The 14,743-nt window shown below is 46.4% G+C and overlaps 1 long non-coding RNA gene across 1 annotated transcript; it reads right to left on the bottom strand.

The window, feature by feature from the left end:
• Positions 1–309: 309 nt before the first annotated feature.
• LOC144254351 (uncharacterized) lies at positions 310–14,687 on the bottom strand. The gene is made up of 4 exons (XR_013343476.1): positions 14,623–14,687; positions 4,323–4,469; positions 1,636–1,729; positions 310–393 (listed from the first exon to the last, which is right to left on the bottom strand). It is a non-coding gene; the product is annotated as an uncharacterized LOC144254351 (long non-coding RNA).
• Positions 14,688–14,743: the final 56 nt, after the last annotated feature.

The raw sequence follows: 14,743 nt of genomic DNA, 5'->3' as shown, positions 1-14,743 counted from the left end.
CATTGAGCTATATCCCAGCCCTCGGTAATTGAGTTTTTGAGTGGCTATTCACACACAGCCAACTACATTTCCTGAATTCTAGGTCTGTTAGATTACTCTCTGGTTTCCTTGCTCTGTGCAAGAAACTATTTAGTTCCTGGTTATTTAATGAGCCCGAATAATGTGGGTTTGTGCTATTTTCAATTTTGTGCTATCACGAACCACAAAATTCACACTCTCACTGTCAGCATGAAACGGTACCTGTTTCTCCCAGTTCTTGCCAACACAGAATACTTTCATTCTTTTAGCCTGAGAAGTAAAAGGCAGCATAGTTGTTTTAATTTCTTGACTTCTAGTGACAAGGGTTCAGTCATTCAACAGACTTTTACTGTGTGCTTGCTGGGTGCCCCCCTGCTGAGAGAACAGAAAGGAACAAGTGGGCCTCACTATTTGAGCAGTTCCTGATGTGTATTCTCCTAAACCTTTCATTCAATTTTTTTCAAAGTTTATTAATTGGTAGGAACTTTTCATATTCTTGTCAGAAACTTTGTTGCTGGGTTTTATTCCTTTGATCTTGTTGCTCTTCCTCTGACAATAGCACACTGTTTTAATTATACCCCTATTAGAACTTAATAGCTAATCTCTCCTCCTTGTACTTCGTTTACAAACATGTCAAGGTTATATTGCACATTTCCAATTGTCAGTTTAGACTCAGTATGTCAGGCTCTGGGGAAACAAATGTCTTTGAACCGTGACTGGGGTTTCCCTGAATCTAAAAAGAGAACTGGCATAGAGTCCCAGGAAAGGATTATGACCTGTACTTATTCTGCACTTATTCAAGAGTTGTAAATGCCTTCTCATTTACAACAAATGTATATATATTTTGGTGGTGATGGGGGATCGAGGATTGAACCTAAGGGTGCTTAACCACTGAACAACATCCTCAGCCCTTTTTTTAAATTTTTTATTTCAAGACAGGGTCTCTCTAAGTTGCTTAGAGTCTTGCCAAGTTGCAAAGGCCGACTTTGAAGTTGTGATCCTCCTGCCTCAGCCTCCTGAGTCACTGGGCTTACAGGCATACATCACTGCACCTGGCTCATAAATTTTTATTTCCATTTTCTTTTCATATATCTTGTGCTCCTGGTTAAATTTTTCCTAAGGATTCCTTTCAAAGGCTCCTTTTGTGGTCCCCTTCCTTTACCTTCTTTGGCAGGTGCCCCCAAAGAAGTGAGGCCAAGAGAGTGGAGCTGGAGTTCTTGGCTCTGGTTCTGCAAGTGACCTGGGCTCCTCCTTCCTAGCCCTGTTTCCCTTCTATTTCATGCACTTTGAGTCACCACCTGGCTTCTGGCCCATGTGCATCTGCACCTGGACACATGTACACTCACTAAGTCATTCCCTGCGGCCACCCCCCCATAGGGCGGGACCCTGGAAGAATATGCCCTTTTTTCCCCACCCAGCCTCTCCCTTGGACTTGGTCTCAGCCCCACCTGGTCATAGGCCCAACGGGAGGCCAACTGTCAGCCAGGGAATCTACTAGAAGTAGAAGCAGTTAAGAAAGTACTGGGAGCCCCAGGCACTATCTCCCACCACTCATCCAGAAACTCAGCTCCCCACTTGCAAACCCCCAGGGCAGACCCACCAGCCCCTGGTGCTCACCTTAATCCTGGGACCAACACCTAGTTGAGCCACCATTGCTCCTCCAAGGCCAACAGCTCCAGCCTGGCAGGACAACAGGCCCTGCAGGGGCATCCTGGTGGGAGGTGAAAGGATAGAGTGGGGCCCAGAGCTGCCAGACTGATTTGTCCCTTCCCAACTTCAAGGCCCAGTCTCTTACCAGTCCCTTGTCCTCCTCTTCTGCCCAGAGTCCCAAGATGTCCTAATTGTGGTGGACCATGGAAAGCTTGAGACAGGTCCTTGTGAGACAGATCTCTGTGGCCCATGGTCCCAGTCGAGAGGCAGCCAGATCCAGGACCTCCAACTCAGGGACCCAGCCTACCTAGCTCAGACCCATTTATTGTTGCCCCCACCTACCCTCTCCTGGGTGGAGGGGCCTTTAAAGGCCTTGGAACCAGAGACTTGGATATCATCTTGTCCTTCCCCACCCAAACTATCCTATCCTACCTGTCCCTGTGTCTGGGGTTCTGCCTCCTAAGCATTGATAGGGCCCATTCTAGGGCAGCTGAAGGGATCTCTCACTCTTTTGCTTCTACCCTTCCATGGTCCCCAGGGTGCTGGCCTGGCATCTAAAGACTCTCTGACCTCAGGCCACTACTGCTTTATCTCGCCTCCTTCGATGGTTCACCATTTCCGAACCATCTGCTTTTCCTACCACTCAGACCATCTCTCAAGTTCAAAAGGCTTTGCTTCCTTCTTCTTCATCAAGCCAACTCCTACTCACTCTTCAAGGATTAACTCCTCTGTCTCCTCCCCAAGAGCAAAGCCTGAGACCTCCTATCCCCAGGCAGTCAGTAGTGCCCTTCCACACGTCTTCTGCCCCTCCCCTTCCACTCCTACACCCACACCTTGCCTCCTGCCATCTTCCTCCTCGCCTCCCCTTCCAGGTTTCCACAAGCACATGGCCTTGGCCCTCCAGGGCAAGCTAGTCTTCAAGGGCAGCTCCCTTTCTCCTGTGTCCTCAACCTCAACTCTCTCAATTAAATATTTACTAAAAACCTACAATGTGCCAGGCATTGTGTTACACACTAGGAAAACATTTTTAAGAAAACAAAACAAAAAAAAAGTACAGACTATAAGCAGGCCTGTGCATGAAATAAAGAGGATGTTACAGTAGACAATAAGGGATTGCTTCATATAAGGAATCTGGAAAGACCTCATAGATCAGGTGACATTTGAGCAGAGACCTAAGTGCTCCTGAGGGTGCATCTGTGTGGCTGTGAGGGGGAACTGCATTCCAGGCAAAGGCCCTGGGCATGTCAGGGGAAGGAAGTGTGTGTTTGCTGTGCTCCGAGAGCGGCCAGAAGTGGCTAGAGTGGTAGACAAGGTCAGAGAGACGTGGGGGTGGGAAGGACAACCATGCTGACCCTGGCAGCCTTGGTAAGGACTTTGGCTTTTACTCTGAGATGGAAGCCAGAGGAGTGGCACGACCTGGACTTATGTTTTAACCAGAATCACTCTGGCTGCAGGAAGAGAAGAGAAGGTAAAGGGCAAAGGTGGAAGCAGGAAGCTCAGCCAGCAGGTGTAACTGCGTTCATCCCTCACTAATTCCTAACTAGCCCACTTCCCTCAGCCTCCAGTCCAAGCTCTCTCTCGCCATCCCCTGGCTAGGGAAGTGTGACAGCTGTGCCTGGCCTCCCTGTCTCCTCCCTGTCCCTCAATCCACAGAATGGCAAAGAGAGGTACTGTAAATGTAGTGCTATGACACTCCTGTCTGTTAAAGCTTCCATAGCTTCTCACTGACCTTCGCACAAAGTCTAAACTCCTCCCGATCCCTGCTCACAAAGTCCCAGGAGTCCAGCCCTGCTGATCTCTGTTGACCCCCTAGCTGAGGTCCCCCATAATTCAGTGGTGCTGATCTCTAAGTTCAGCTTCAAGCTCTCCACCAAACTCACTCTTGCAGGCTTCCATGACCCTCTCAGGAAGTTGAAACAAAAACAGTCCTTCCTTCTAGTTCTCTGAGTGACAGACAAGCTGTATTACTCCCAGAGAGCCAAAGAAAAGAGGAGCCCAGATGCTTCATACCGGCCCTCCCTTCCCGGCCAAGGCCCCAGCCTCTCAGTGAGCACTAGCTTGGTCCTGAGCTCCCAGCCCGTGATCAGCTGAATTGAGGGTGGGAGTGTTGTGATCTGCATCAATATGACCCGAAGTCTGGTCTATGAGTCCAGAGGACCCCCCTGCCCCTCCTGGAGAGCACCTGCCTCTCCCTTCACTGCCAGTTCCTCCTGTCCAGCTATTTGCACTCTAGTGATGCCCTGAACAGTTCACTAAGGTGACAGCTTCTTGTCTTTGTGTCCTAGGCCAACTCCTGACTGACTTTTCACAATTCTGGGTAACTCCCCAGCTTGTCACTTTGCTACATTAATCTGTATTTCTCACACTATTCTCTCAGCACTTCTGAATGGAGGTAGAATGTGTCAAAAGGTTTGAGGGTAGTAGAGGGTTCTCTGTTACAAGCAAGAACTGTCCCCTATGTCCCTCTTCCACAACTGGGGAGCTAAATCTTGACCCTCACAGAACTAGACTTCATCTAATGTCTGGCATGGGCCCATTTGTGGCTCTAAAACAGACTAGAAATCCAGGACAGGCTGCCAGAGACCTCAATGATCCTGAAGGACCATGTGTGCTCAGAAACCTCACTAACCAGCCAGGGAGTAGGTCTGTCTTACCAGTCAGATTGGGAGCACCAGGCTGTAAGGCTGATGCCCGTAAGCCGCATTCCAGCTTCTTCACTGCCAACTGCAGAAATGGATGGAAGGACACTCCACGGCTCTCCAGGGCATTTTGATGGCCTGTAGGTACATCTTCACTGGAAGCTGGAGCACAGCCACAGATTCAGAGGAAGGGAAATCCATTGGATAATAACTGTGATGGAAGTTCCAAGTTTGTGAACGGATCTAATCCTTCTCTAAGCCTTGTATCAACCCGAAAGGACATGTGATTATAATCACCGTCTTACGGATGATCTCAGGAGGCTGACAAACTGACCAACACCACCCATTACCTAGCTAATCTCAATGTCGAGGGCAACCAGGACAACTGCCTGAGTCCATCTTCCTGGGAGAGTGCTGCAGGCCTAACAGTGGTCAAATGACACTGCCTGGGCCACTTCAGAGAGGAGCAGGCTTGTCTCTGCTTAGTAGTTACCAAATGACCCACAGTGGAGGTCAGCCTCACTGACTCCTCACACAGGACTGGGCTCCTAACTGTCCCTGGGGCGTGGAACATAGAAGCTGGGCGGAGTCGAGGTGACACAAAAAGCCTGTGTTACTAATAACACCTGAGATGATCAACCTAAAAGGAGGAATGGTTTATTTCGGCTCATGGTTTCAGAAGTTTCAGCCCATGGTTACTTGGCCCTGTTGCTTTGGGCCTGTGGCGGCACAGTGTGTCGTGGCAGGAGCACATGGTAGAGGAAGCCTCATGGCCTCATGGCATCAAGGAAGCAAAGAAAGACAGGAAGGGGTTTGGGTCCCAGTATCCTCTTCAAGGGCACATTTCCAATTTCCGTCCACTAGTTGTCATTACCTCTCAATAGTGCCAAGGCTAGGGAACAAGCCTTTATCACCCAGGCCTTTGGGGACATTCAAGCAGCCTTGAGGTTCTGGTCTGAGTGTGCCCAGGCTGGTGCCCTCAACACCTGAGCACCAACTTCACAATAATGAGCCTACCTCACACCTGCTGGACTTGCTCCTGAGGTCCTCTGTGGTTCCTGGAGCTGCCGAGAGACAGCTTGGAGTGGACTCTTCCCAGCCCTCAGGGCTCTCTTTGCCTGCCTCATCTCCCACAGCAAGGGTCAGCCTCAGCCCTGGTATTCCTAGGTAATGAGGCTTCTCAGCGTTTCTGTTCACTCTCCTGCCAGTCTGGGGCACTAGCCTCCAAGGCTCTGGCCTTCTTCCTTCATTCCTCTCCAGATGCTCATTCTCGAGATCCTTAGGTTAACTGGGCTGCCCAGTAGCTAGACCCTTCCAAACAGTCCTGACTTTACTTTTATGCTCTCACCTCAGCCCCACTGGATTTGATCTGGGATGAGAGAATCAGGGACCACCCTGGTCAAGCCCTGGGGCAGCTTCTCCCCACCAGACCCAGTCTTAAGCAAACTGTTCTGCTAGGGCTGCACCCTAGTTTGCCTACTTCCCTGCACCTGGAGCCACCTCTACAGCAGATTTCTGCGTATCCCTGCCTGACTTGCAGCTTCCCAGTTGCAGTTGAGGGACATAGAGGACAGTTCTGGGAGCCTGTTTGCAACCAAGAATCCTGTCTCTACTCTCTGATAACATTGTCCATGCCCCAGGATTCAGGAACTCTGCAGTTGTGATTACTTCCAATCATGTATCTCCAACTCAGACTTCTGACTGAACTCTCACTAGACATGTCCACCCAAATGTCCCAGATTTTCATACTCAAAATATCTAAAACCTACCTCATCACCTTCTCTACAACCTCCTCCTCCTCCTATGCCTCCATCTCAGATAATAGATCCCCATCACTCACCCACCCACTCAGTGCCCCCCTAATTAGACATTTCCCCTGCTTCTTGCCCTCCCTCACCTCTGCCTCCAATGGGCCACCAAAATCCACCCTTGCCTCATCCTTAAAAGTTCTAGAATCCTTCTATCTCTTGGCCACCACCATCATCCCCCACTTAGACGCCTACAACAGTCTCCTCCCTCATGTCTCTATTTCCACTCTAGTTCCTCCCTTGGATTCTCAATATGGCCATCAAAGAGATCTTTTTAGAAGACATATCTTATCTGGTGATGCTCTGACTCTCATTCATATTAGAATTAAATCAAAACCCATTAGAAAACTAAGAATGTTTAAGGTCAAGCATGGTATAATGTCTGCCAATCTTTCCAAGCTCATGCTTTCCCCCACCCCTGGTTGAATGCCCACAGAAGCAATTGTCTGAATTGGATTGCTCCTGTACCCATGGATGCATCTGCCCTGCATTGTTAGCTCCAGATCTCCTTGGCTAGAATTAGCAGAACCTATAGACAAGGTTGCTGGGGTCCTGACTTCCTCATGATCCTGGCAAGCACCCCAAAAGGGCAGCACAAGCTGCACCCTCTGTGGTCATATATGTGACTTTCATGCTCGAAGCTTCAGATCCTCCAGGCCTATTTTTTTACCCACCTTTTCCAGGGTGGCATGATTCAGTTCATTGCTTGCTTCTCACTCTCTGCTCTTGGCTTCTAGAATGTGCAAGAATGGAACACCTACAGAATCCCACCAGGCTCTCACACATGTGCCATCTGGAAGTGTGGGTGAGTTAACCTCTGATGAGGTAAACTTCAACCCATGGGAGGAGAAACCTATGGATGAATGTTCCCTACATCCCAGCCTTAAGCACCCATTTCTAAGACCCACCCTCTAGCTTCCCACAGCTGTGAACAACCTGACACTGCACCCTTGGACTCGCTTCCCTTCCTCCCTGCTTTGCTCTCCCCAGTCACTCACTCCTGTTCCCTTAGATCCCTTCCCAGATAAACCACATGCTCACCAACCCTTGGCACAGGCTCTGCTTTCAGGAGAGATTTCAGGGTAACACAGTTGATATCTGGAATGGTCCTGGAAGGCAGGCCTGCAAGGAAGGGATTCTCACCTTTCAAACTGAGACAAGGACTTCACTGCTTTTGGTAAATGAAATGACAATAACCCCGGGCATCCCTGAGTAGCACTTCCCAAGACTCTCATCCATGACAGATTAGAATGAGATGCAAGAAGAAGGTAAAGCATTGGTTTGTTTCAGTGTTTTTCAATCAGTGAACATTTTACCTCCTCCCCAGGGGGGCATTTAGCAATGTCTGGAGACCCTTTTAAACTTGAATTTATTTTTGAAGGAGTAGACAATTTGAAGATGGATGGCTACTTGATCTGAAACTCTATGGTCTTTTTTTTTCAATATTTATTTTTTATTTTTAGGTGGACACAATATCTTTTTTAAAAAATATTTATTTTTTAGGTGTAGATGGACACAACACAATGCCTTTATTTTTTTTATGTGGCTGAGGATCGAACCTGGGTCCCACCGGTGCTAGGCGAGCGTTCTACCGCTAAACCACAATCCCAGCCCCTGGACACAATATCTTTATTTTACATTTATGTGGTGCTGAGGATCGAATCCAGTGCCTCGTGCATGCTAGGCGAGTACTCTGCCACTGAGCCAACCCCCGCTCCTATAAACTTGAATTTATTTTTAAACTGATACTTAAAAACATAGAAATTGTACATTGGAGATTTTATTATTATTATTATTATTATCATCATCATCCTGAGTGGGGAGCAGGCTACTGGAGTCTAATGGATAGAGGTCAGAAATGCTGCTGAGGGGCTGGGGTTGTGGCTCAGCTGTAGGGTGCTCACCTTGCACGTGTAAGACCCTGGGTTCAGTCCTTAGCACCACATAAAAATAGTGAAATAAAGGTATTGTATCCAACTACAACTAAAAAAATAAATATTAAAAAAAAGAGAAAGAAATGCTGCTGAACAGACTAAAGGTCACAGGACAGTCCCCCACAACAAAGAATTTCTGGCCCCAAATTGCCAAAGTGGCAAAGTAGAGAAGGCATGATTATGGTACTTAGAATATATGAGAATAATGGTGATCATAAGGATTGAGGAAGTAGAGTGGCTTTGGTTAGTTGCTTTAGAAATCTTAAAAATAAATGACAGACTCAAGATAACCAACTATCCAATTGAAGCCCACTATGAGAGCCAGATCCTCCATGACAGCTTAAAAGAAACTTTATCTCCTGTAGCCACAGGGCAAATTGTAATTGGAAGGGCAGGAGAGTTTCTCCCATGATGAATATATGGCCTGAATAGGGAATACAGAAACCCCAGAGCACAGAATAGGGACATATGGGGAGGTTAACGTGAGAATTTTGAATTTCTGGGTTGCTCTAAATCTTCAAGGCCAACAGAAGCAGCTGATCTCCCCCTTTCGATAGGAAATGAGTCAATCTTTGCCTGGAATCCCTGCCAAGACTCCTCCTGAGACAAGTGGCCCTAAAGATGATGCGTATTCTCCTAAAGATCCTCCCCCACCTCTCCTCATTACCTCCAGATCAATAACCAGGGTTAGTTCTCAGCACAGTCTACATGAGGGAATATAGTCCCTGATCTATAAGGAAACAGCATACACACTGAAAAGGTAATCAAGAGAGGTAGAGTAGATGTAATTACCACAAAACAAAAGTGACAACTAGAGTGCTTTGACTCATAGGGTCTGTTTGTGGCAACAGCTAGTAGCCTGTTTTCCCAAGAGTTAAACACATTAGCAGATGACCATGCAACACTTGACTATATAAGAATCAGACCCTCTAAATCAAGAGCCATGAACAGAAGCAGATGATAGCTACTACCGTGGAAGATAGTATTTCCTTATAAATTTCCCAGATCTAGGTCAGTTCTCAGGCTCAAAGCCTACTGATTTAAGGGAAGGCCAAGTCTCTTTCTGGAAGAACAGTTCAATACCACCAAAAGTATGCATGATAATTATTTCTCCAGTCGCTTCCCATAAGGGATCTGTAGCTTTTTATCAGAGTAAATCTGGCGGGGGCAGGGGGGCAGAAAGGAAAAAGAATCAAACCTTTTAAGGGCTGTGGAGGTAGAGCAGGAAGTGGCATCCATGCTAGTGGGCGATTAAATTGTGGCTCTGCCAAGTGACACATCCCTGCAATCCTAGTGACTTAGACAGTTGAGGCAGGAGGATCTCAAGTTCAAGGTTAGCCTCAGTGAGGCTAAAAATTAAAAAAAGGCTGGGATCCTAGCTCAGTGGGAGACTGCCCCTGGGTTCAATCCTCATGCCACAGTAAATAAACAAACAAACAAACAAATAAATAAGGGGGTTCATGAAAGCCAGGTAATAAATGAAATTATTGGGCAAAGAAGTCCAATGAGTCTGAAAAGCCCCAAGGTATTATGCTGGCTCCTAAGTGAATAACTGGGATAGAAACACTTAGCAGCCAGCAGAACACTTAACATTACTCTCTGTCCTACTAAGAACCAAGTGGCAGGAAAGGTCTGATTTGAAAAAAAAAAAAAAAAGACTTTTGAGATGTCATAAATGTAATTGTAAAAGCCAAAGGGTGAGGGTTGGGATTGTGGCTCAGTGGCAGAGCGCTTGCCTAGCATGTGTGAGGCACTGGGTTCGATTCTCAGCACCAGGTATCAATAAATAAAATAAAGGTCCATTGACAACTAAAAAAAAAAAAATTTTTTTTAAAGCCAAAGGGTGAAAGGGAGTTTTCCATCCCTATAACAAAAGACCTAAGGATAATTAATTTGTAGAGAAAAAAATTATTTTTTTCATAGGTTCCTGCTCATGAGCAATTGGATCCATTGTTTGGGGCCTATAGCAAGGCAGTACCTCATGGTGGAAGTGCATGGCAGAGCAAAGTTTTTGACACTAGAAGCCAGGGAGCAAAAGAGAAAGGGACAGGGATCCCATTATCTCCTTTGGGGGCACGTTTCTAGTGACCCAAAGACCCCATATCAGTGCCCACTTCTTAAAAGTTTCACCACCTCCCAATAGGGCCATACTGGGCACCAAGACTTTTTTTTTTTTTTAATATATAGCCTTTCAAAACATTTAAGATCAAAACCATAGAATGGGGGAAAGAGATAGGGGAAGTTAATCAGTTAACAGCTGTAGGAAAACCAACAAAATGACTATATTGAAACCTTGACTTAAATCCTTTCACTGCCAACCACAAGGAGTAGCTTTGTTATAGCAGAAAGCATGCCCATGCACACTCGTGTGCTCCCAGGTGACACCCTCTGCCCTGTTTTGATGCAGTAAGGAGGCCCTTACCAGATGGCAATACCTTGATAGTCTACTTCCCAGTCTCGAGAAGTGAGAGAAATAAATTTCTTTTCTTTATGAATTACTTAATCTGTTGTACTGCTATAGTAGCAAAAAAACAGGCTAAGAGAGGGTTCAAAAGTTGCTTGTTTTTATGTGAGAATAATGCCAAATCACATTCATTCTCTTGCTTCTGTACTATGTTAATGCCACTCTCTGACACAGTATTTGTTGACTTTGATTGTCTCAATAGTCCACAGTGGACACCGTGGTAGTCCACCATATTAATGACATAATGCTAATTTAACCTGGTGGGCAAGAATAACCACATACTCTAGATGCCCTAGTAAGACCTATGTCAGAGGATGGAGACAGAAAGTGTGAACAACCCATACTTGTAAAGCTTTATCTTACCTCTTTATTCTAGAAAAATTAGATGTATATTAAAGTAGACAAAACAGCTGAGTGCAGTGATGCATTCCTGTAATCCCAGCAGCTCAGGAGCTGAGGCAGAAGGATCGCAATTCAAAGCCAACCTCAGCAACTTTGTAAGGCCCTAAGCAACTTAGTGAGACCCTGTCTCTAATAAAATACAAAAAGGGCTGGGGATGTGGTCAGTGGTTAAGTACCCCTGCGCTCAATCTCTGTTATCAAAAAGAAAAGAAAAACATAGACAAACTAGCAAACCAAGCCCCTAGATCCACTCTCAAGGCCAATGTTATTTCATCTATGTCCAAACTCACTTCTCCCATCCCATATTATCTTAAAACAAACTGGTGAAGTCAGTAATGCAGGAGTCTGGAATATACTAGGGTATCCCCTAGAAAATAAAGACAAGTTGTTGTGCCTTACCCTTTGGACATAGTGCTTGGTGAATTCCTGCTCCAACTACTTATTGAGTTCCTCATAAGGCTCACAACTTTGAGTGAAGCCCAGAGTTAAGAGAAAGCTCTACAATGTGTCCCACTCTGGTACAGGCTTCCTTGCCATTTGGTCCATATAATGCAGCAGATTCAAGGACACTAGATAGAGTCTCTGACAAGCTTTACTAAAACAGTTTCAATGCAGATCTCTAGAATTCTGGAACAAGACCATGCCAATAGCTGGGCATGGTGGCACACACCTGTAATTCCAGCAACTCGGGAGGCTGAGGCAGAAGGATCACAAGTTCAGAACCATCCTTAGCAATTTAGACTCTGTCTCAAAATATAAACTAAAACGGGTCAGGGATGTAGCTCAGTGGTTGAGTGCCCCTGGATTCAATCCCCTGTACCAAAAAACAAACAAACCATACCTTTGAAACAGACAGCTACTTGACCTTTGAAAAGCAGCTATTTGTTTTCAAAAGTTTATGTAACCAGAGATGCCCAGTAAAATCTGGGTATTGCTAGATTCTATCAAGTTATAATATCAGGAAGGCTCATCAGCAATCCACCATAAACAGAAATGGCAGATTCAGGATCAGGACTAAACAGGTCAATAGGGTGCATGTTATAACAATAACAGGTGGCTCAGATGCCATGATACCTACCTCAGCTATACTAACACCTGTCTCAGCTCAAACCCGTTAGGAGGTTCTGTGCAACTAATTGAATAAGGGAAAAATATTCAGCTCTGACTCACAGATAGGTTAGCATAATCCTACGTTGATTACTGTTACTGCAACCCAGCTCCATTTAGGATGTAGCCCTGAAAACTGGTGAAGGAAAATCCTTCCAATAGGCTAAGCTATAAGCGATGCACTTGTTCATTCATGTTGTAGAGGGGGCAAGACAGTTTGATTTACACGTACTTGTGAACAATGGAAAATAGGTTAGTTGAGTGGAACCTGTTCAGATCTCAGGTCCCACTTGTGTGCAACTTGGAAGTACAGGGGAGTAGATGAATGGAACAGAATTAGGAAATAAATGACTCCTCATCCTAGATGGCTCTTTAGGAGTCCCAGTGGAGCTGGGCATGGTTGCACACTTATAATCCCAGCTCTCAGGAAACTGAGGCAGGAGGACTGCAAACAAACAAACAACAACAACAAAAAAAAAAATCTAAAGAAGGTCCCAGAGGAATGAAACCTGGGTCACTCATAGCAATGAGGCTCAGACAAATCTGAGACAAATGAAAAGAGAGAGGCACTTGCCTTCTGCTGGTGAAAAAGGTAAAAGAGCCACCAAGATACTCTGTAATTAAAGGTAAATATTTGAGCCAGACTCAACCATGCACCTGTAGTCCCAGTTACTTGGAAGGAAGGATCACTTAAGCCCAGGAGCTCAAGACAAGCAGGGCAACATAGCAAAACCTGCTCTCAAAAATAATTAATTAGTTAATTAATAATATTTTAACATAAAATTGCAAAAAAGAATGCAGAAATCCTAGATGAACACAATATCTATTTATCTACCTATCTATCGGTATAATTTTTTTTGTAATGAAGAGTGACCCCAGGGGTGCTTTACCACTGAGCAACATCCCCAGCCCTTTTTATTTTTTGAGACAGGATCTCACTAAGTTGTTTAGGGCTTTGTTAAGTTGCTGAGGCTGGCCTGGAACTTGTGATTCTCCTGCCTCAGCCTCCTGAGTTGCTGGGACAACAGGGGTGCACCACCATGCCTGGTTCACAATATAAAAATTGCAAGTCACAATTGGTATTGCTAATGTGTCTTTCAGGTTCGGGCTTCAAGAGGGCTCTTCCACACAGCATTGTTATTACACCCGGCCATTGCCAACTATCAGCTCAATTTCACAATTTTTTGTTGTTGTTGTTGTTGTCATTGTTGGCTTTATCTCTTTTGACATTCACTTTACCCAATTCCTCAGATTTATTTTCTAGGGATCACTTCTCAAAATAAACTACCTCATATAAGTTATTAGGCTTTGCCTTATTATCTGAATTTGGGGTGGAGGACTGAAATCCTAGCTAAGTAAGGTAACAGCTTACTACTCAAAGGATACTTTTTAAATTAAATGGAATCTATTAATAATTTCACTGAGTTAACAGGCATAAATCAGTTATCTTGCACATTAGGACATATGGTCTAAATATTGCAGATAGGGAAACTGAGGTTCCAAGGTGGTGGGATGTCAGCATAAGAGGAGGGATCAGATCTGAGGCTACAAAACAGAGGCATAATTGTCCCTCAACTTCTCAGTGAGGGGCCAAGGAAGCAAACCCATTGCTGCAAAAATCTCCAGAGGTGAGCTCTTTCACCTGTCAATCTCATCTGCCTCTTGAAACCCTGGGCTCAGACTCCAGCTCAGACTATCCATCTCACTATCTATCTCACACAACAGCTGAAATGTATAGATCATAGATCTGGGCATTGAGCAGAACCCACTCCTCACCGGAAAAAAAAAATAAACAAAAAAAGACCGTGGCTTCTAGTTTGTTACTCTGCCAGGTCTGGGCGTCAAATCGAACCAGCTCCAGCTCCTCTTCATTCCCTCCCTCCTTAAATTCGTGGAATGGGGCCCGGCTATTCTGCAAACAGAAGGCCTTCCAGTCCTAGAGGGTTCTGGAAGCCTGCCCCAATAAGGGGACCTGAGGGCATGGGCAGGGCCAGGCCAAGGGGATGAATATTGGAACTCAGGTGTGGTGACAGCCACGCCTCCATCACTATGCTCTGGAAATGGGTCGGAATCTGCCTTGAAGTCTTCTACAGAAGCCCGCAGAAGGACTTAGGGACAAAGCTAGGGCCACCCTGCAGCCCTTATCCCCGTTCCTTTTGGTCCAGAGCGCATTTCTGACCCAACATGACCTTGTTCATCCCTCCCAGGCTCTGGGCCTGTTAGTCCTTTTCAAGGTGAGGCTCCTGGCGCTTCTCTAGGCGCCACCGGTTGGCGACTGACTCGAGCCCTCCTAAGACCCGTGAAAAGTGAGCTCTTCGTCAGCTGATGCCAGCCACTTGAGCCGGGTGGCAGACGAGAGCGCGCCCTCCTGTCACCCCTGCCGCCTGCAAAAGTTTCCCGCGAGCACAGACTTCGCCCGCGCGAGTACAGACTCTGCACTGGGACAGCAAAAGGACTCCTGACCCGGGCTAGGCCTGGCACCACGACAGAGAACCTGGGGTCGACCTCGCTCCCAAGCTTTGGCCTCTCCCTTTCCGTTCCGCCCTCCCACGTGGGACTGGGGATCGGGAAGTCAGAGATCCGAGCTCGCCAAGCACTACCTGGTGCCTCAGCGCCACACTCGCTCACTAGCTTGCAGGCGACACCGCAGATCCTGGCTTCAAAGCCCCTAGGTTGCCTCTGGGAGAGCCAGGGCGCGCAGCGCGGGGCGGAGTCAGCGAA

The sequence above is a fragment of the Urocitellus parryii genome, chromosome 1 (genome assembly GCF_045843805.1).
Source record: "Urocitellus parryii isolate mUroPar1 chromosome 1, mUroPar1.hap1, whole genome shotgun sequence".
NCBI lineage: Eukaryota > Metazoa > Chordata > Mammalia > Rodentia > Sciuridae > Urocitellus > Urocitellus parryii.
Note: the sequence above shows the minus strand (reverse complement) of the source record. Positions and strands in the feature narration are given on the sequence as shown.